The following is a 20,428-nucleotide window of genomic DNA, read 5'->3' on the forward strand; positions in this document are numbered from 1 at the left end:
TAGGTTCATGCCACGACATAGATTAAACAGATCATCCTGGCTGTGAAAACAAGATCACTTGATGTCTCATATTTGTAATGAAAGTCATTGGAATCCTGTAGAAAATTGCAAGAGAAGTGACAGAATGTCCCCACAATCACAGCACCTCCAGTTTCCCCAGTGGATCTGTTTGTTATGTGTGTAACAAGCAATTTAGATCTGGGGAGATGTGTAGGGAGGGGAGGGGAGTCAAACCTCATGCTTCAGGGCATAAACTGGTCATAAACTGGTCCAATATGTGAGTCAGGAAGGAAACTCTTTGCTCCATGTAGAGCATTGCTCAACTGGCCTAGTGCGTTATGGATTGGCACTGACAATGGGATATTATACTAGATGGAATAGGGGACTACTACAGCAGGGGCTGGGGTACTGGACTACCTCGACCGTTCGTATTTTCATCTTGTCCCGGGGGTGAGGCTGGAGCACCGCGATTCTAGAACTGTAGAATGAGAGGTGGAACTGGAGATAAAGGGTCAGATTTCAGGACGGAGCAAATATGGTTCGACACCTGGGTCTCAGGAAGGCAAGATGCTGCTACCAGACAGGCACAGCCCTCAGCAAGTGAGCCTGGCCCCTGTGCATGTGCAGTAAAGATCTCTGTCCTACAACTCTGCCCGCTGCATTGCTTAGTGCTAAGGAAACCAGAACTGTGCCGATTTCCTGAGAGAAGAAGACCTGAAGAAGAGCTCTGTGTGTCTTGAAAGCTTGTCTTTCTCCCCAACAGAGGTTGGTCCAGTAAAAGATATGACCTCACCCACCTTGTCTCTAATCCCTGGGACCAACCTGGCTACAAAGACTCAGCAAACGATCTCCTGAGAGGCTAGTTCAGAGAAAAGCAGCAAAAACAATGGCTCCTAAACAGTACTGCAATATAAATAATAATGAAGGGGGGCAGATACCTGGGAAGAGATTAAGAGCTAAATCCATCTTGGATGGCTCAATGCGGTTCCTGTACAACCATGGTCAAGTCACAGTTGGAGATCAGGAGTGACTCCATAAATGACATTTCCTAAATCAACTGTGTGGACTAGTTCTCTCTCTCTCTCTCTCTCTCTCTCTCTCTCTCTCTCACACACACACACACACACACACAATTTGTTTTAAGATTTAGAAAAGGCTTTATAAGTCACACAAAGTGGGGTTTAGAGCTCTTTATGTGGGATCTGGTTTTGTTTGTTTTTTCTCCCTCAAACAAAGAACCATTCATGTAAAACCTCAAATAATTGGACAAAGCTTCATTTTCACTCAGAGCCTGATCCAAAGCAATCTTGGGAGAGTTACTCCAAGGCGGAAGTGACAGCTAGCTGTTAGCTATCTAATCCCGACCGGCAGGCCATGGGAGCTGGGTGTCTAACGACTCTATAGGGCTTTACAAATCAAACCTTTCAGTTGCTGGAAAACCACAGGGTACAGCACAAGTTGGGCCACGTTCTCAGCTGCTGTGACCTGGTGTATCCCCACTGACTCCCGTAGAGCATCTGAGTTACACCAGCCGGGGATCTGGCCCCATTGACTCCAGTGAAGCTGTGCAGATTCATACCAGCTGGAGACCTGACCAGCAGTGCAAAGCCACATGCTACGAGGAATGCCTGGTACAAAGCTACTGGGCCACGCTGGGACCTGGCAATCTGTCAGCAGCATGGGAGTGCTGTGGCCCAGTTTTTTTCGCTTGCCACGCTGCCGACGGGTCAGTGTTGTGAGGGAAAATTAGATCCTGACTCTCTCAAGCCAGTTAGATAGAAGGCAAAAAGAAGTAGGAAGGAAGGTGGAATATTTGGGGTGGGGGAAGAGACAGACACACTGGAATGGGGCTGCATAACCAGCACCTTGGGTGGAGGAGTCACAACGGGACTTACAGGTGCCTAAAGTGGCAGTGAGGCAGCTGGCATTCACAGAAAACTGTAACGGTTTATACTATTATGTTCACCCCTTTTACAAGATTATGATAAATTTTGTACAACGTATGCCTTGTGAGATAGCATTTGAAAAGTCATAATCTACTGAACATCATTATCCTGTTGAAATAAATATATAACAACACTATATGTGAAGTTATGAGATTCTACTGTACAATCATTATTGAAATATGCTGTAATTCTGGGTAATACCCACAAACCAATTTTTCAGAGACAAAAAGACACACTGGCCCCAGTTATCACTGCTTAAGCTGTCATTCTCCAGCAGTGGGGGAAGGTGTGAATAAGAAATGTACATTTCATCACAGGAGGAGAATTATATGTCTCCTGCTCTGTTTTATCCACCTTTTGCCATGTATTTCATATTATAGCAGTCTCGGACAATGACCCAGCACATGTTCGTTTTAAGAAGACTTTCACTGCAGATTTGACAAAATGCAAAGTAGGTACTAATGTGAGATTTCTAAAGAGAGCTACAGCACTTGACCCAAGGTTTAAGAATCTGAAGTGCCTTTGAAAATCTGAGCGGGATGGGGTGTGGAGCATGCTTTCAGAAGTCTTAAAAGAGGAACACTCCGATGTGGAAACTACAGAACCCAAACCACCAAAAAAGAAAATCAACCTTCTGCTGGTAGCATCTGACTCAGATAGTGAAAATGAACATGCTTCCATCTACACTGCTTTGGATCATTATTGAACCCGGCATCAGCATGGACGCATTTCCTCTGGAATTGTGGTTGAAGCATGACGGAACATATGAATCTTTAGTGCACCTGACACATAAATATCTTGCAATGCTGTCAACAACCGTGCCATGCAAACATCTGTTCTCACTTTCAGGTGACATTGTAATCAAGAAGTGGGCAGTATTGTCTCCTGAACATGTAAACAATCTTGTGTGTCTGAGTGATTGGCTGAACAAGAAACAGGACTGAGTGGACTTGTAGGCTCTAAAATTCACATTGTTTTATTTTTGAATGCAGTTTTTTTGGGTGCATAAGTCTATATTTGTAAGTTCCATCTTCATGATAAAGAGATTGCACTACAGTACTTGTATTAGGTCAGGGGTCGGCAACCTACGGCACGCGTGCCACCTTTGGCACGCGAGCCGATGTTGCCTAGCAAGTGGCTGCCAGCCGGGGTTCTGGCTGCCGGCCCTGCTCAGTGCGCGCGGCCGGCTGAGTGAAGCGGGGCCGGCGGCCGGGACCCCAGACTGGCAGCAGGCGCGCCCCCGGCTCCTCTCTCACCGCGGTCAGGTTCTGCGGCTCCCGGGAGTGTGAGCCGTTGGGGCACGGGTCCCTGAGCCTGATGCGGGAGGGGCAGTGGCAGCTCACACTCCCGGGAGCTGCATAGCCGGAGTGCGGCAAGAGGGGAGCTGGGGGATGCATGAGGCCCACTGCCTGCATGTATCCACTGCAGGAGCCCCCCCCAGGGGTGCACCAGGCCGCAGCCTGAGGGGGCACCGGGCCAGAGCCCGGGCAGGCCCCCTGGCTCCCCCCTCACCGCGCTCAGGTTCTGCGGCTCCCAGAAGTGTGAACCTCCCCCGCTGCCCATCCCGCAGCTCCCCTCAGCACTCTGCGGGGGAGGGGCTGTGTGCACAGCCAGGGTCGGCTCCAGGCACCAGCATGCCAAGCTGGTGCTTGGGGCGGCGCTCTGCAAGGGGCGGCAGTCCCCCTTGTTTTGCCCCCAAGTAGCGCGCCGAATTGCCGCCGCGGGCGGGGGGGCAGTCTGTGTGCCCTTAGGGCGGCAGGCGCGTTTCCGCGGTAGCTGCAATTCGGCAGCAGCTTCTATGTTTAGCTGTCCAGGGCGGCTTCAGCTAAACATAGAAGCTGCCGCCGAATTGCCGCTGCCGCGGAAACGCGCCTGCCGCCCTAAGGGCACATGGACTGCCCCCTTCCCCCACCCCAGGGCGGCAATTCGGCGCTCTACTTGGGGCAGCCCTGCCTTTGAATCCCGGCCGTGGCTGGGAGTCAGAGGGCTCTGGGCTGCCCGCAGCCGCAGGGAGCCCAGAGTGCTTTAAATCCCAGCCGGGGCTGGGAATCAAAAGGCTCTGGGCTGCCCGCAGCCGCGGGGAGCACAGAGCTCTTTAAATCCCAGCCGCGGGGAGTCAGAGGGCTCTGGGCTGCCCGCAGAGATTCCCAGCCGCGGCTGGGATTTAAAGGGCTCAGGGCTCCCCGCAGCTGCGGGCAGCCCAGAGCCGTTTGAATCCCAGCACGCAGCCGCTGTTTGCCCCCTCCCCAGACATCTGCCCCAACTTCCCCCCAGGACCCCCACCCCCTATCTAACACCGCTGGTCCTTATCCCCTGATACCCCTCTCCTGGGACTCCTGCCCCCCAGGACCCCACCCCCTATCTAAATGCTGCTGCTACTTGTCCCCTGATTGCCCCCTCCCAAGACCCCTGCTCCAACTGCCCCTTGGGACCCCAGCCCCTATCTAAGCCTCCCTTCTCCTTGTCCCCAACTGCCCCCTTCTGAGACCCCCAGGACCCCACCCTCTACCTGTCCCCTGATAAACCCCTGGGACTCCCGTGCCTATCCTACTGCTGCCTGTCCCCTGACTGCCCCCCTGAACCTCTGCCCCATCCAACCCCCCCTGCTCCTTGTCCCTTGACTGCCCCCTGGAACCCCCTACCCCTTCTCCAACCCCCAGCCCCCTTACCGTGCCACTCAGACCAGCATGTCTGGCTCCATGCAGCTCCAGACACATTGCTGCCATGCTCCCCCATGGAGCCCACAGACCCCCCCGCCCAGCACCTGCCTTCCAGATTTGAACACCTCAAAATTCAGGAGTGCTCAAGCTCAGTTTGGGCAGCTGTTACTTCATTTCTCCCAAATCAAATATACTGATCCACTGTAACTTGCTGTAGAAAAAGCAGGATAAAATTGAGCAAGAAATGCTTATTAGTACTGGAATTGCTCTTTTCAACAGCCATTGCCTTTTTGTTTGTTTAAAAGGAAGACAGTGATATTGCATTGGCAAATTCCCCATAGAAAGAAAGAGTGGAACAAAAGAATAATAAAGGCACCTCAACTTTTCCTCATTTATGGAGGACAGTCTTATAATATGCATCCAGATATCTTCCAATCACACAAGCTGAAAATTGTTCCACTTTACTGCAGCTCTGTAATCATATGGGAACCAATCCTGTCTGTGTTTTGTGCACATCTAAAATTCCTGCTGAATGACCTGCCCTGGGAGCGAGTTACCAGTGACCCAGGGCTGGGGAGGCAGGAGGTGTGTGTGTGCGGGGGGAGGCACTGATGGGGGGGGGAGCCCAGGGCTGGGGCAGCAGCGGGGTGGGGGGAGGGCACTGGTGGGGAGGAAAGGGGGAAGCCCAGCGCTGGGGCGGCAGGGGGTGTGGGTCAGTGGGGGGAGAGCCCAGGATTGGGGCAGCAGGGGGTACAGGGGGGAGCCCAGGACTGGGACGGGGGGCAGCCAATTTTTTTTATGCTTGGGGCAGCAAAAAACCTAGAGCCGGCCCTGTGCACAGCAGCCCGGCAGCATGTTTTGCCTCCCTGTGGAGCCAGCGTCTGACCGGCCTGGGCATGGTAAGGGGAATCCCGGGGGGGGGGGGGGGCTGTCAGGGGGCAGGGTTGGCTAGGTCAGGAGTTCTGGTGGGGGGTCTGTCAGGGGGAGGGGAGTGGTTGGATGGGGCATGGGAATCCCGGGGGTCTGTCTGGGGGCAGGGGTGTGGCTAAGGGTTGGAGCAGCCAGGGGACAGGTAGGGGGTAGCGTCCTAGGGGGGCAGTTAGGGGCAGGGGTTCCAGGAGGGGGCAGTCAGGGGACAAGGAGCGGGGTGGGGGGTTGGGGGTTCTGACTTGGGCAATCGGGGTGGGAAGTGGGAGGGAATGGATGGGGGCTGGGGCAGGGCTCTCCCCTTTTTTTTGATTGTTGAAAGAGGAGAACCCTAGGCGAGGGTGGAGCCAGGGGGTGCATGGGGGCTGGCACCTGCATACATCCACTGCAGCCTACAGGCGCCCCCGGGAGAGTGCCAGGTGCAGCCTGGGCAGGAGGGGCTGGGGGGGCGCAGCTGTTCCCCGCTAGCAGTGTCACCGCTGCCTTTGCAGGGCTGCTGCCCCCCTGCGCCATGCCGGCTCCTCCATGGCTGGGGCTCACTGCTGCCGCAAGTGGGACGCTCTGGCTTTCTGTTGCCTCCGGAAGGCGGCTCTTCCCTGCCGATCTGCTGCAGCGGCCCAAGCTCAGCAAAGCCAGTGAGTGGACTTGGGGTGGGGGCCACCTGGGTTGGGCTGTGGGGGCTGTGCACCCTCCAGGGGAGTTCAGGGGGCGGGGAGGATGTTATATCCTTGGGGCAGCCGGAGTAGGAAGCAATCACTTGAGGCCAGAGAGCAGACAGCTAACCAAAACCTCCATTTTATTTACAGACCATAATACTCTAACTCAGTTGCCATAGCAGCAAAAACCATGACAACCAAATACACAACATATTCCTCCCCCCCTAATAAGAACATCCCCTAAATAAAAAAAACAAACACTAGACTAGAGAAGGAGGGTAGACTGCCTCCATTCCCGGCTAAACCCTGGGGATTATTTTGCCCCATAACCGTGGGTTCGCCCTAGCTAGAGATCCAGCCGATGAGGAGGCCTTCTGTCTCTAGGTGGATTACGGCGAACTTCTGGTGTTATTGCACCCGAAAGCACTAGGGGCTCAGGGTCCGCAGCACGAACGGGTGAGGAGGTGGTATCAGCTCGTGCTGGGCAAATGGGTATCTCAGCCGCCGGCAGTAATGGAGGAGAACAGTCAGGAACAGGTGACTCGTGATTCGGTGCCTCACCAGAAGAGGTGAATTCAGACCCCTCAACTGCAGATGGGTCCTGAGGACTGGCATGACCTGGCAACAGCTGATCTACATGTCGCCGCCAGGTAACATTCTCTGCAGTCCGGACTGTGTAGGAAACAGGTCCTGTTTGAGTGATGACTGTGGCCGGGACCCATTTAGCTCTGGAAGTATAATTCCGAGCCAAAACTGGCTGTCCCGGGCTAAAGGTTCGATCTTTTGCTCTGGGTGCCCGTCTGATGACTTGATATTGCTGCTGATGTTGCACAGTTTGTCGGGGTTCAGAAGGTTTCAGCAGATCAAAGCAAGTGCGCAGCTGTCGTCCCAACATTAGAAAGGCTGGGGATGCCTGGGTCGTAGCATGAGGGTTGTTTCTGTAGGAAAGTAAGAAGATATCCAGACGCTTTTGAATGGAGTGTTGTCCCCTTGCTGATTTCAAAGCGTTTTTCATTGTCTGCACAAATCTTTCAGCTAATCCGTTGGTGGACGGATGATATGGTGCTGCCGTGATGTGGTGTATCCCATTTGCCTTCATAAAATTTTGAAACTCCTGAGAAACGAACTGCGGTCCATTGTCGCTCACAAGTTGTTCTGGCAGACCAAAACGACTAAAGAGTCCTCGTAGTTTTTGGATAGTACTCTCTGCAGAAGTGGACTGCATTATAGAGACTTCTGGCCATTTAGAATGGGCATCTATTGCCACCAAGAACATGCTTCCTTCAAGGGGGCCAGCAAAGTCAACGTGAATACGTTGCCACGGTTTTCAGGCCAGTCCCATGGGTGTAGGGGTGCCCACTGGGGTGCATTCCTCACACCCTGACATGACATACAAGCTTTTGCCTTCTCTTCAATAGCGCTGTCCAATCCAGGCCACCAAAAATAGCTTCGTGCAATTTCCTTCATGCGCACTATTCCACAGTGACCGGAATGTAGCTGTTCTAACATCTGTGATCTCAGCGGTGGTGGAATAATGACACGTCTCCCCCACAACAAACAACAAGATAGGACCAATAACTACATCCGTTTGGACATGTAGGGAACAAGGTCGGATGAGACCGGAGAGGTTTGTCGAGATTTTCCATGCATCACCAGGTCCATAACTTGGGACAATACTGGGTCAACGCGAGTTGCCTTCTTTATCTGAGTAGCAGTGATGGGTGTATTCTCTACCTGTTCAAAGTAAAAGATTTCCTTTTGGGCACTATCTTGATGTTTGACCGGCAAAGGCAACCTCGAGAGGCCATCTGCATTGCCGTGCAGAGTGGATTTCCGATATTTGATTTCATATGTGTGTGCTGAAAGTAACAATGCCCAACGTTGCATACGACTAGCAGCTAATGGGGGAATGCCTGTGTAGGGTCCAAAAATTGACGTCAGAGGTCGATGGTCTGTAAGAAGAGTAAACTTTCGCCCAAAGAGGTACTGATGAAACTTCCGAATTCCAAAAACAATTCCTAATGCCTCACGTTCGATTTGGGCGTAGTTAGTTTCTGCTTTGCTTAGAGTGCGTGAAGCAAAAGCAATAGGTCTCTCTTCTCCCGAAGGCATAATGTGTGACACGACTGCTCCCACTCCATAAGGGGAGGCATCGCAGGCCAATTGCAGGGGTAAGGATGGATCAAAGTGCGTTAGAACTTCAGACTTTAACAATGCATCCTTAGCTTTGTTAAATGCAACATCACAGGCTTCAGTCCACTTCCAGGCCTTGTTCTGCCCAAGGAGCTCGTGAAGTGGTTTTAGCAGTGTGGCTAACTGTGAGATGAACTTTCCATAATAGTTCAGTAGTCCTAGAAACGAGCGCAGCTGGCTTACATTTTGTGGTGGGGGAGCCTCCACAATAGCTTTAACTTTTGCAGGGGCCTTATGAAGACCTGCAGAATCGATGATGTGTCCCAAATATTCAACAGAGGGCTTGAAGAATTCACACTTGTCTTTGCGAACTCGTAGGCCATACTCTTCCAATCTTTGTAGGGTAGCCTCTAAATTCTTTAAGTGATCCTCTTCATTTCTTCCAGTGACCAGGATGTCATCCAGATAGCACTGAACTCCTGACAAGCCACACAAGATCTGGTCCATAGCTCTCTGGAACAGGGCGGGAGCCGATGTTATTCCGAAGGGTAGGCGACAGTATCGATAAAGCCCCTTATGAGTCACAATAGTCAACAGCTCCTGGGACTTTTCATCGACGTGCATCTGTAAATATGCTTGACTCAGATCAATCTTACTGAACTTTTGTCCCCCAGCCAGGCCTGCGAAGAGGTCATCGATGCGGGGAAGCGGGTATTGCTCTGCACACAACACTGGGTTGACAGTGACTTTAAAATCCCCGCAAATCCGGAGAGAGCCATCTTTCTTCACTATTGGAACGATAGGAGTGGCCCATGAGCTATGGGTAACTGGTATTAGGACTCCATTGGTGACCAGGCGCTCCAGGTCTGCTTCAACCTTTGGCCTGATGGCATATGGCACAGTTCGGGCTTTCAGATATTTTGGTGGACTGCCAGGTTTAATGTTCAATGTCACAGTGATTCCCTTCATACTTCCCAAATCATCTCCAAAAACAGCAGCATGTTTCCTTAGTATAGGGTTAGACTGGTTTCTTCTTTAGTCATCCGGTGCACTTCTGCCCAGTTCAGTTGAATCTTCCCAAGCCAAGACCTACCCATTAAGGCTGGGTAGTTACCTCTCACCACAAACAGTGGCAATCTAGCGGCCTGTCCTTTGAGCTCCACCTTAACATCAATAGTGCCCACCATGGGCACAGCTTCTCCCGTATATGTCTTCAGAACAGTTTTTGTTGCCTTAAGCGGAAGATGCTGTAGCTTTTCTTTATACACAGTCTCAGAGACCAGCGAGACAGCTGCACCGGTGTCCAGTTCCATGCATATAGGTTTGCCCTCCAATAAGGGGGTTACCCAGTATTCATGTGAGCCCGCTGCCAAAGACAAAACATGCAGTGGCACTTCCTCTTGTGATGAGGTGTCTCCTTGATCATCCTTGGTCTGCTCTAGAGTATGCAAGGTTCCTCTTTTTGTCGGCCAGACCACAGGCCTCTTTTTCTTTTGTTTACAGGCACACTCAATGTGTCCCTTTTTGCCACAGTGTCGACACACCAGGTCCTTACACCAGCATTCTGATGCCTGGTGACCCAGCTTACCACAGCGGTAACATTCTTGACTCTGCACAGTTTTGTGGGTCGGTTCTTGTGACACTTTTTGCACCCTAGGGGGTGCACCGATGTATTGTGCCTCCCTTGTAGCCAGTTTCATGGAGACAGCAATATCAACAGCCTTCTGTAAGGTAAGCTGAGCCTCTGTCAGTAGGCGCTTCCGTATAGCTTCACTGTACAGGCCACACACTAACCTGTCACGCAGGGCATCATTTAACATTTCTTTAAATTCACAGTGTTCTGCTAGCTTTTTTAGAATGGCTACAAATTGTACAACTGTTTCATCTTCCTTTTGGTCTCTTTTGTGGAACCTATATCTTTCAGCAATTACCAGTGGTTTTGGGGAGAAATGAGACCCCAGGATTTCCACAATGTCACTGTAAGATTTAGTCTCAGGCTTAACAGGGTGCAGTAAGCTGTGTAGCAGAGAGTAGGTTTTAGCCCCTACAACACTTAAGAATATTGGCACCTTCTTCGCTTCTGTAATGTCATTTGCAATAAAAAAAAGCTCAAAACGCTCAGTATACACATGCCACTGCTCTATATTCTCATCAAAAGGCTCCAGGGGCCTGGTCAGAGTAGCCATGATTTTTAGTTTCACTTTCACAGTCAGTGCAAAGAAGCAGCTTTTTTTCTTTGTTTGGTCTTTACCTTGACTTCTACTTCCTTCTGTTACTGGAGCAGCACCAGGATCCCACCCTCGTCGCCAGTGTTATATCCTTGGGGCAGCCGGAGTAGGAAGCAATCACTTGAGGCCAGAGAGCAGACAGCTAACCAAAACCTCCATTTTATTTACAGACCATAATACTCTAACTCAGTTGCCATAGCAGCAAAAACCATGACAACCAAATACACAACAGAGGAGGGAACCTGGTCTGGGGAGCAGCCCCTGGGCACGGCTGGCCCCTGGGGTCTATAAAGGCTCATTGGGATTTGCCCCTCAATTAACCAATGTGCAAGCTGGAAGTTTCGCCTAGGGCGCAAAATATCCTTGCACCAGCCCTGCCCCAGGGGGGGTGCACCCCAGGTTAAGAACCACTGCACTAAACTAAGATCCCCATTTTAATTTAATTTTAAATGAAGCTTCTTAAACATTTTAAAAAACATGTTTACTTTACATACAACAATAGTTTAGACGTATAGAGACTTATAGAGACTTATTAAAAAACGTTAAAATGTATTACTGGCACGCGAAACCTTAAATCAGAGTCAATAAATGAAGACTCGGCACAGCACTTCTGAAAGGTCGCCGACCCCTGATATAGTCCTTTGGCTAGAGCACTCACCCACCATTTGAACCCAGGTTCAAAACCCCACTCTGCCTGATATGGCACAGGGATTGCACCTCCCACGTGAACATGCTGGGTCATGGGATCTTCTGCTGTGGGTCACTCTCCCTCTCTCCTGTTGAAGCTGCTCCAGTTTGGTTAAATCCTTCGAGCTGGGGATTTGAATCCAGATCTCCCAGGTGGCTACCCTAACCACCAGCCTGGTGCAAGTAATGTTTAATTATTTAGGCAAAGTGAAACAGCACCAGCAGGGGCAATTGAGACTGCCCCACCCAGAGGTCAGGGCACATAACTGGGATGTAGGAGAGTTGGGTGCCCCTCACTGCTTCGATCAGGCAGAGCTGGGATTTGAGCTAGAGTTTCCCACATGTTGGCTCAGTGCTCAAACCACTGAGCTAAGGCATAGAACGAGGGGGTCACCTCTGGTGAAGTTATGTGAGCAGGGCTGACCCGGCTTAGGGGCCCAACTGACGGCAATCACTGGTAGGCACCTACGTCCCTTTGAGGAGTGAGGCTTGGACTGTTCCTACTGGCTGGCTTAGGCAGCTCTCCATCCAGCACGCTGGTTTTGTGGATCTAGTTCATCCTTCTCCCCACGCACTGCAGAGACAGCCTGAGCGCCCCATGCGGGGCTGTGGATGCTGCGAAGCAGCAGGGAGCCTTGGCGCTAGTGGCAGCATAGTATTGCCTACGCTCCCCTTTGTGAATCTCACCCCTTGGGTTCACGTCCCAGCCGCTGCTCTGGAGTCCGGGATGCTGCCTTGTCCGAACACCTTTGAGGCTCAGGAATGAGCAGGACCAAAATCATGATGGTAAATCTTTGGGTCCCAGCAGCTCATGATGGGGATTGTGGTTAGTGCATCCAGCCCCCCATAAAGGGAGGCACCCAGGGCTCCCCCAGAAAAGCGTAAGGGGTGGCAGAAAGTGATCATTTCTCTGCATTTAACTCCCCTCACTCAACGAGCAGGTCCCTTGACTCACCTGCGAAAACCAAGAGAAGTAGCAACTGAATCATTTCTAGATACCGTGCGAGTCTTAGCTGCAAGCCCTGCTTCTCCCCGGAATGTCAGATACCAATTCCTGTCCGGCAGCCTCGTCCCATGAAGAGCGAAGGGGGTTTTACGTGGAGATTGGCTTGGTTCCGTTAGGGGGTGACGGTCTCTGAGCTCTCTTCACCCACTCCTGCACCCCGGTTCCTCACTGAGACACTCACCAGCCCAAAGCGATTGTCAGTCAAGGCCTCGGTGCCAGAGGATGTGGTCTCAGACCTGAGACGGCCAAAGCCCAGCACAGGGTGTGACCAATGCGAAATGAGCTATTTCAGGGCACAGCGAAACTCTCCCCCTGTAGCAGTCAAAGAATCATGTAATAGGTTCCAGAAGCCAAACAAGAGGTTGGTGGGGCGGGGGATATGGCGCCTTTCCCCTCTCAGGAGCACTGGCTCCAATTCACCCTTAGGGTGTGGGGACTGGAAGTCCCAGGAGGGTGGGGAATGGCTATTCGGCCTTTCCGTATAGAGGGTGACAGTTCTGATCGGACGCCAGGACAGGGGGCTGGCTGGCTGGCTGGCTCAGGGGGTTCAGGAATGGGATATGGGGCTTTACCCTACTGGGGTGCTGGCTTCAATCCAGCACCAGAGCAGCTGGCCATCTGGCTCAGGGAGCTGGGGAACAAGGTATGGGACCTTTTCTCTCTCCCTGGGCCAGGAAGGAAAGGAGTGTGTGAGCAAATTTACCTCTTCCCCCTGCATCCCAGCCACGGAGGATCCTGGCTCGTCTTTGCTTTACACTGGATATCTGTGAGGCACCTCGAAGTATGTAGGGCTGAATTCTGCTCTCCCACCAGTTTACAGACTCCCTTGGTTTCTCTGGAGTCACTCCTGACTCTCACCAGTGCGAGAGGCGATTCAGACCTTTAGCGTAGAGCATGTGTGAGCTGGAATAGGTACAGAATGTGTGTACAGGCGTCTTCCTGCAGCCTGGGGGACAGATACCTCTGTATAATCCGCTTCTCTTAAGTGCTGGGTTTTTACTTGGTTTTATGGTCGGATGGTTGAAGACAGAGTTTGCTTGGTTGGGGTTAGAGTCTCTGATCTGCCCTTCAGGAATGTGGTGAATTGCAAACTGGCAAAAGGGGGACACATGGGTTACAGCTCCACTAAGACTTGGCCCATAGATGGAGATGGATTGGGTGTCTGGACCAGACTAGAGTGAGGCTGTGACCCAGTGCTCCGAGTCACGATGCCGCTGGGTTTGGGGGTCTGCTTAAATGGGGGGATCTGGGGCAAACTGCCCCTCAACCCCGGGGACAGAGGATTCTGAGAGTCAAAGAGGGACAGTCCCACAAAACCCAGGACCCTGCGAGGTCTGGGTGGAATAAAGTTGTGTTACATTGCAACTTTCCAGCAAAAGTATTTGTTTTTGTTTTTGTGTGTGGGCTGTGAACATAACAGAGGACCCTTCCCCAATTGGGGGTGGGGGCAATTACAGCATGGGAAGACTCTCACCTCCATTGACAATAAGCAGGTTAAATGAATGGCCCAGCAATTTGTAACCCACACAAGAAACTACTTTGTGCAATGCATAGACAACCTGGGGAACTCACTGCTGCAGGAATCAGATGCAGCTGGATCTTAAGGACCATTGACAACGTTTGTACAGTAGGCAGAGGTAAAGAGTTCTCTTTTGCCAGCAGGTAAAACCTGTCCCATTTAAGCAGCTGTTACCTATCTTCTAGGTTTGGAATAAAGGCCAATTATGGAAGCTTAATTCATCTCCATTAGTTCACAGGATATGTTGGCTTGGGCTGACATCACTCACAGATAGTAGCAATCGGTGCGTTTGCAATGTTCTAGTACTACACACACAGCATTCACTACAAGGTTCCAACCGCAGTGCAAAAAACCCAAACAAACCATCAACAGTGCCAGGCAGAACACACTACAGCAACACACAGCACTGTTGCCTTGCTCTTAAAACGGTCTTTCAAAGCCTCCCTGAGCTGCGTCGCTCCCTGTTGAGCTCTTCTTGTATCCCTGGTATCTGGCTGCTCAAAATCAACAGACAGCCACTCCACCTCCGCCTTCCACCCCGGCGGAAACTTTCCCTCCTTTGCTTCACAGATATTATGAAGCACACAGCAGGCAGCACAGCTCTGCCCCTGCCCACATCTTCGTCCCTAGCTCTGCCCCCATTCCAGTTCTTGGGCTTGTCAAGGTTTCCTCCCCCACTCTGAACTTTAGGGTACAGATGTGGGGACCTGCATGGACCCTTCTAAGCTTAATTCCTAGCTTAGATCTGGTAATGCTGCCACCAGCCAGGAATCAATGTCTGGCACACTTTCTGTCCCCCCAAAACCTTCCCTGGGGAACACAGATCCAAACCCCTTGGATCTTAAAACAAGGAGAAATTAACCATCCCCCCCTCACCAATCCCTGGTGAGTTCAGACCCAATCTCCTTGGATCTTAAAACAAAGAAAAATCAATCTGGTTCTTAAAAAGAAAACTTTTAATTAAAGAAAAAGAAAGGTAAAAATCATCTTTGTAAAATCAGGATGGAAAATGCTTTACAGGGTACTCAGATTCATATAGCCCAGAGGAACCCCCCTCTAGCCTGAGGTTCAAAGTTACAGCAAACAGAGGTAAAAATCCTTCCAGCAAAAAGGAACATTTACAGGTTGAGAAAACAAACATAAGACTAACACGCCTTGCCTGTGCTACTTATAAGTTTGAAACATGAGAGCCTGATTCAGAAAGATTTGGAGAGCCTGGATTGATGTCTGGTTCCGCTCAGTCCCGAGAACGAACAACCCCCAAACAAAGAGCACAAACAAAAGACTTCCCTCCACCAAGATTTGAAAGTATCTTGTCCCCTTATCGGTCCTCTGGTCAGGTGTCAGCCAGGTTTACTGAGCTTCTTAACCCTTTACAGGTAAAAGAGACATTAACCCTTAACTCTCTGTTCATGACAGGGCTGCACTCACAGGATCGCAGGGGTTGCCAGACCCAGGGTCCCTCTACTCACTCTCCTGTCTGTGACACTGGCCAGCACCAGAGGAAGGAGCAAGACACCCACAGTTCTAGGATAACCTGTGCCCAGGGGAAGGTCCCTCCTGACTCCACCCCACCACCTCCTTCCTCCTTGGGTCTTCATCTTCTCCCCCTTGAGCCTACAAGATTTTGTTCATGCAGCCCCCAGTGTCTGGATTGGCCTCTCTCCCACCCAGGGCTTAAAGGAGCCTCTCAATCCACCTTCAGATCCCTCTTCAAACCCCATTCGCTGGCCCAGCTCCCATCACCGCCCTTTGCTCTGCTGCTACCGGCTCCTCCCCCGGGGCCCAACCTCAGTCTCGGGTTTCATGACCTGCCCTTTCATGCTGCACAGCACTGGTCTGGCATCTTCCTGTCATTACCCTTCGCCCCTCCCCACCCCCATCCCCTGCCCATCTCAGCAGTGGGTGCAGCTGGTCTTTGGGACACAGGCAGAGCCCGGGGAGTGGGAGGTGAGAGCAGCGAATGGCAGCACGGACAGGAGGCGCCGATCTGAGCTAGCCCGCAGCACTAGAGGATGCTGATGGTGTGAACAACCCGCCAGGTGCTAAGCGATTTCTTGACCAAAGGCAATGTCCTGTGAGAGCCCCTGGGTCAGGCTCATGCTCGTGTGTTTGCTGAAGTGACTACAAAAATTTCCAGCGAGCTCTCTGGCTGGCTACAATCCTTCCTACTGCCTGCACTAATTCCGAAAACCTCTCTATTGACCTGCCGGATTGTAGCAGCACAGGCTGGTCAAAAAACACACAGTGTGATACGCAGCTATTCCAGCAAACGAATGCAGGTCACTGATCTATATAAACACAGAGGGAAAATCCTCACCCCACAACACAACCCTTAACTCTGCCCTCTTTGAGCCCTGCCCCAGCCTGCCACTAACACACATACCGGCACTCTGCCCTCACACATGCTACAGGACACGCTGAGCACAAAGCCCGTGAGCGCGGTAGGACAGAGAACTTTGGGGATCATGGTGGATGATCAGATGAACACGAGCTCCCAGTGCGACACTGTGACCAAAAGGGCTAATGTGATCCTGGGGTGTATAAATGGGAATCTCGAGTAGGAGCCGGGAGGTTATTTTACCTCTGGTTTTGGCCCTGGTGTTACTGCTGCTGGGCTCCTGTGTCCAGTTCTGGTGCCCACAAACCAGGATGATTCAAGGATTGGAAAATGCAGGCGGGCGCATGTGACAAGCACCAGCGGGAACTGAACCAGGCAGCTTCAGAGCGAAAAGCGTGAGCCTCTCTACAGTGTGAACCAGAGGCTGTACAGGGGGCTGTAACAGATCCACGTCCTCCTGCAGATCAGGCGCAACTGGGGACACCGAACACGCCATGGCCAGTGATTTATACAGGTCCATACATCCCCTCCCACTCTGCCCCTCAATGCTCTGGGGGGGGGGAGGGAGTTCTTAGTTTCCCAGAATGCACTGCTTCTGGGGGCTGAGCTGAGAAGAGCGGGATCGGTACCCAGAGGACATCGCAGTGGAAACGATTTAGGAGGTCGCTAGTGCGGACGCAGGGCGAACTTGCATCAGTTTGAAACCTGATTCAGCAAAGCCAGCTGAGGGGCCCTGACCCGCTTGTATTCAAAGCTGTTCTGTCCAACCAGTGCAGGTCTCCTGCACAGTCCAGGGGAGGGCGGAGGAGAGATGTAGCTCAGAGCACACATGCGCTTGGTACCTGCATTTCCTGTGTGGTTTCCCTTGAAGAACGGTCAGTGCTGGTGGGAGCCCTGCGCTGCACAGACCGAGTCTGAGGGCCAGTTAATGGGGCGGGGGGGGGGGGCTCCTTCCCCTCTCTGAGCACCTGCTGGGAAATCAAACCAGGGCCCCGCTTGGCCAATGGAGGACGAAGAGGGCTTAAACCTCCGGCCGAAACAGAGACAACCAGGCCGCCCCCCGGGAGCTGGGCCCCCAGATAAGTGACTGAGCATCCTCCCGGGGCGTCCACTTTCACAACGCAGCAATTACAGGGGGTGACTGGGGCTTCACAGAGACCCACAGGAGCTGAAATTTACTGGGACCTGGGCGCCCAACTCCACTGGACGGCTCTGACAGTCCCAGCCTGGGCCTTTGAGCAAATGGTCCCGTCTGGCCTTAACATCTATGGACCAGCCCCTGTGTGTTGCTGTCACCTGCATCCCTGCAGAGCCAGACCAGGTGCGGGGTTGTCACCGCTGCTCTTCCCGGGTTGTTAAAATGGGACAGGTGGGGGGGTCCTGCTTAGATCCTGGGCAGAGGGGAGCAGGGGCCCAGCAGAGGGTGCAAACACCTGTGCTAGAGCAATGACCAGGCAGGGAAAGGTTTTCTTCTCAATGAAGCAGGAGCCAGAGATGTCCACTCGGTGGCACCAGAGCCCCAGAGATGCGAGCGACTGCCTCTGAAGAAGGCTTGTTTAAAGAGACCCCCACTGCCAGGCCAGGCCAGGGGCTCAGCAGAGAGACCCCAGGCAGTGCCAGGGGTTCGTGACTCAGCTGTAACCAGAGCCAGAGGGAAGTTTGGACACTGTCTCCTCTATAAATAGTTTATGATCCAAGCACTGAGCCAGAGAAGATGGGAGGGGGAGCGAATATGAGTAGGACAGAGGTAGGGGGATGGGACACATGGAGACGGGGGGGCAGGGAGGGCTGGGAACACCCCTGCCAGAGCAACGATGGGAGCCATCAAAGCCGCGTCTCGGCGTCTCCATGCGGCAGGAATCCCAGATTCGCAGCTAGGCCGAGAACCTGGAAGAGATGAAGCTGCGAGTGCATCTGGGGCTGCTGCAGAGGCTGGGGGACCGGAGCCCAAAGCTACAGCCCAGAGCACGTGGTTAAATGGCTCCTGTTATTAAAGGACAAATCGGGCCAGTGTTTTCCCCGTCGCTCCTGCTCTGACTCTCCTGGGGCCCCTAACCCGAGTGTGCCCGGGCAAGTGGTGCTCCGCTGAGAAAGTGTCTGACTCCCCCTGCAGTCTCTGCCCCCTGCCTGGGGACCAGACTCTGCCAGGGACTCGGCCCACAAGCCCACCAGCCTGCCTTAGTCTCCCCCCTCCCCCGCTGCTCCGCCCTCTGGCTCCATCTTCCCTGCCCAACCCCCCCTGCTGCTCCGCCCTCTGGCTCCATCTTCCCAGCCCAACCCCCTTTGCTGCTCCGCCCTCTGGGTCCATCTTCCCTGCCCAACTCCCCCCCAGCTGCTCCACCCTCTGGCTCCATCTTCCTGGCCCAACTCCTTGGTCAAGAACCTCCTGCTCCCTGCAGCCCCTGCCACAGCTTCCTCTGGGACCAGCTGCCCCCTCTCAGGCCCCAGGAGAGGCCGTTAATGAGGCTCAGGTGGGCTGGATTGAGGAGCCCATTGTTAAATATTTGTTCCCCATGTAGGTACTGACAGACTGTGATCAACTCTCTCCTTCACCTTCTCTTTGTTAAGCTAAATAGTTTGAGCTCCCGGAGTCCGTCACTGTACGGCAGGTTTTCCAATCCTTTAATCCTTCTCGTGGCTCTTCCCCGAGCCCTCTGCAATTTATCAACATCCTTCCGGCACCAGGATAGAATCCCAGCCGCGGTCGCAGCAGGGCGAAATCCAGAGGTAAAATAACCTCCTGGCTCCTACTCGAGATCCCGTTTATACATCCCAGGGGCACATTAGCTCGTCTGCTCACAGCATTGCACTGGGAGCTCATGTCCAGCTCATTATCTGCCACGATTCTCTGTTGCTGCTTCCCAGGATAAAGTCCCCCGTCCTGTCAGCGTGGCCTACGGTCTTTATTCTAGGGTGTCTGAGCCCCTGTCGTTTTTTCAGTGTGGACACAGTTCAAGTCACAGACCGGAGTCAGAAGGTCTGTGTGGTGCAGTATGGACCGGCTAGCATGGCTGTGAGACCCAGAGCCTGCAGTTGTCAGCCCAGGTTCACACTGCAAGCACAGACTTGGAAACACCATGTCCACAAGGCCAGATCCGGGTTTATAATGCAGTGGGGACACTCAAGGCCAGGGCCCACAGACAAGAGCCAGTTTACAATGCAGTGGGGACACTCAAGCATGGGCTTGGAAACACCATGTCCACAAGGCCGGGTCCTACAGACCAGATCCGGGTTTACAATGCAGTGTGGATGCTCCAGTCCGGATCCCACAGACCCGGGTTTACAATGCAGTGTAGACAAACCCCCAGAGGCTCTGTTGTAATTAAGGAGTCCCTCTGGCTACGCTTGGGTTCCAATAAGCTTCCCTCCTTTCCCAAGCAATATTCCTACTGTCACCGATCACGGACCCTGCTGGGAGGGGAGGGTTCGGATCAGCCCCCCCGTCCCCTGGCTTTAGCTGTGTCAGAGCAGGCCTCCGTCTCCGTTCCTGTGTCGGTGCCCAGACTTCTCCCCGGCAGCCCAGTCCCCGTCACCCTGCCACCTGCCACTCCGGGACCAGCTGTCTCGTCCCAGATGAGGCACCGTCCCAGAAATAGCCCCCGGCGCCCTGCCCCACACCCGGCCTCTGTTTGCAGCTCACTCAGATCTCGGGCTTTCCCGGACCCTGGGAGCAGCAGCCCCCACCCAGGTGAGTGAGCATCCTGCTCGGCTTTAAATGTCCCAGCCCAACTGGGCTCCCAGTCACCAGGACCCCGGGCAGTTTGCTGACAGTGGGAAGCGCCAGAGCCTATTTCCCAGGCCTTTGAGCACTGCCAGCGTCTAGCCCAGACCCTGGCCCAGCGAGACCTGTTAGCGGCCGCAGGCTCGTGGGGCTGTTCAACTGCAGTGCAGCCGCTCCGGCTCACTCTGGATCCTGGGGTCTAAGCCCCTCCCCCTGCTGCACCCGAGCAGCCACCCGGCAATTCTATAACCTCGCGGCCCAAGCCGGAGTCATCAGCCACGGCCCAGCCCCCAGGGTTTTACTGCAGCGGAGATGTCCTCGTAGTCTCTGCGTGACCACGGCTGGTTTCTGGCCTGGAGAACGTGACCCTGCTTCACACGCCACCAGAGACAGGCTGGGGGCCCAGAGTTGGGATCTCCCCAGACACAAACCCTTCCAGCCTTTCCACGGATCGCGGGGCACAGGGCAGTTCTTTGGACGCAGGCCGGGGGCAGGGCTGGAAGGGCGGCTTTGATGCACCTTGTCTAGCCAGCCCATGCACCTGCATTGGGGCGCAAACGGGATTTGAAGGGGGCTCCAGCCCTTGGGCTCTCGTAACTTGCCA

At 53.2% G+C, this 20,428-nt stretch overlaps 1 protein-coding gene across 1 annotated transcript in view; it reads left to right on the forward strand.

The window, feature by feature from the left end:
- Positions 1-20,428, forward strand: part of LOC123345649 (protein S100-A16-like) — a 294,793-nt gene that overhangs the window by 262,069 nt on the left and 12,296 nt on the right. The gene's annotated exons all lie outside the window — the stretch shown is intronic.

This window comes from Mauremys mutica, chromosome 12 (genome assembly GCF_020497125.1).
Source record: "Mauremys mutica isolate MM-2020 ecotype Southern chromosome 12, ASM2049712v1, whole genome shotgun sequence".
In the NCBI taxonomy this organism is placed as follows: Eukaryota; Metazoa; Chordata; order Testudines; family Geoemydidae; genus Mauremys; species Mauremys mutica.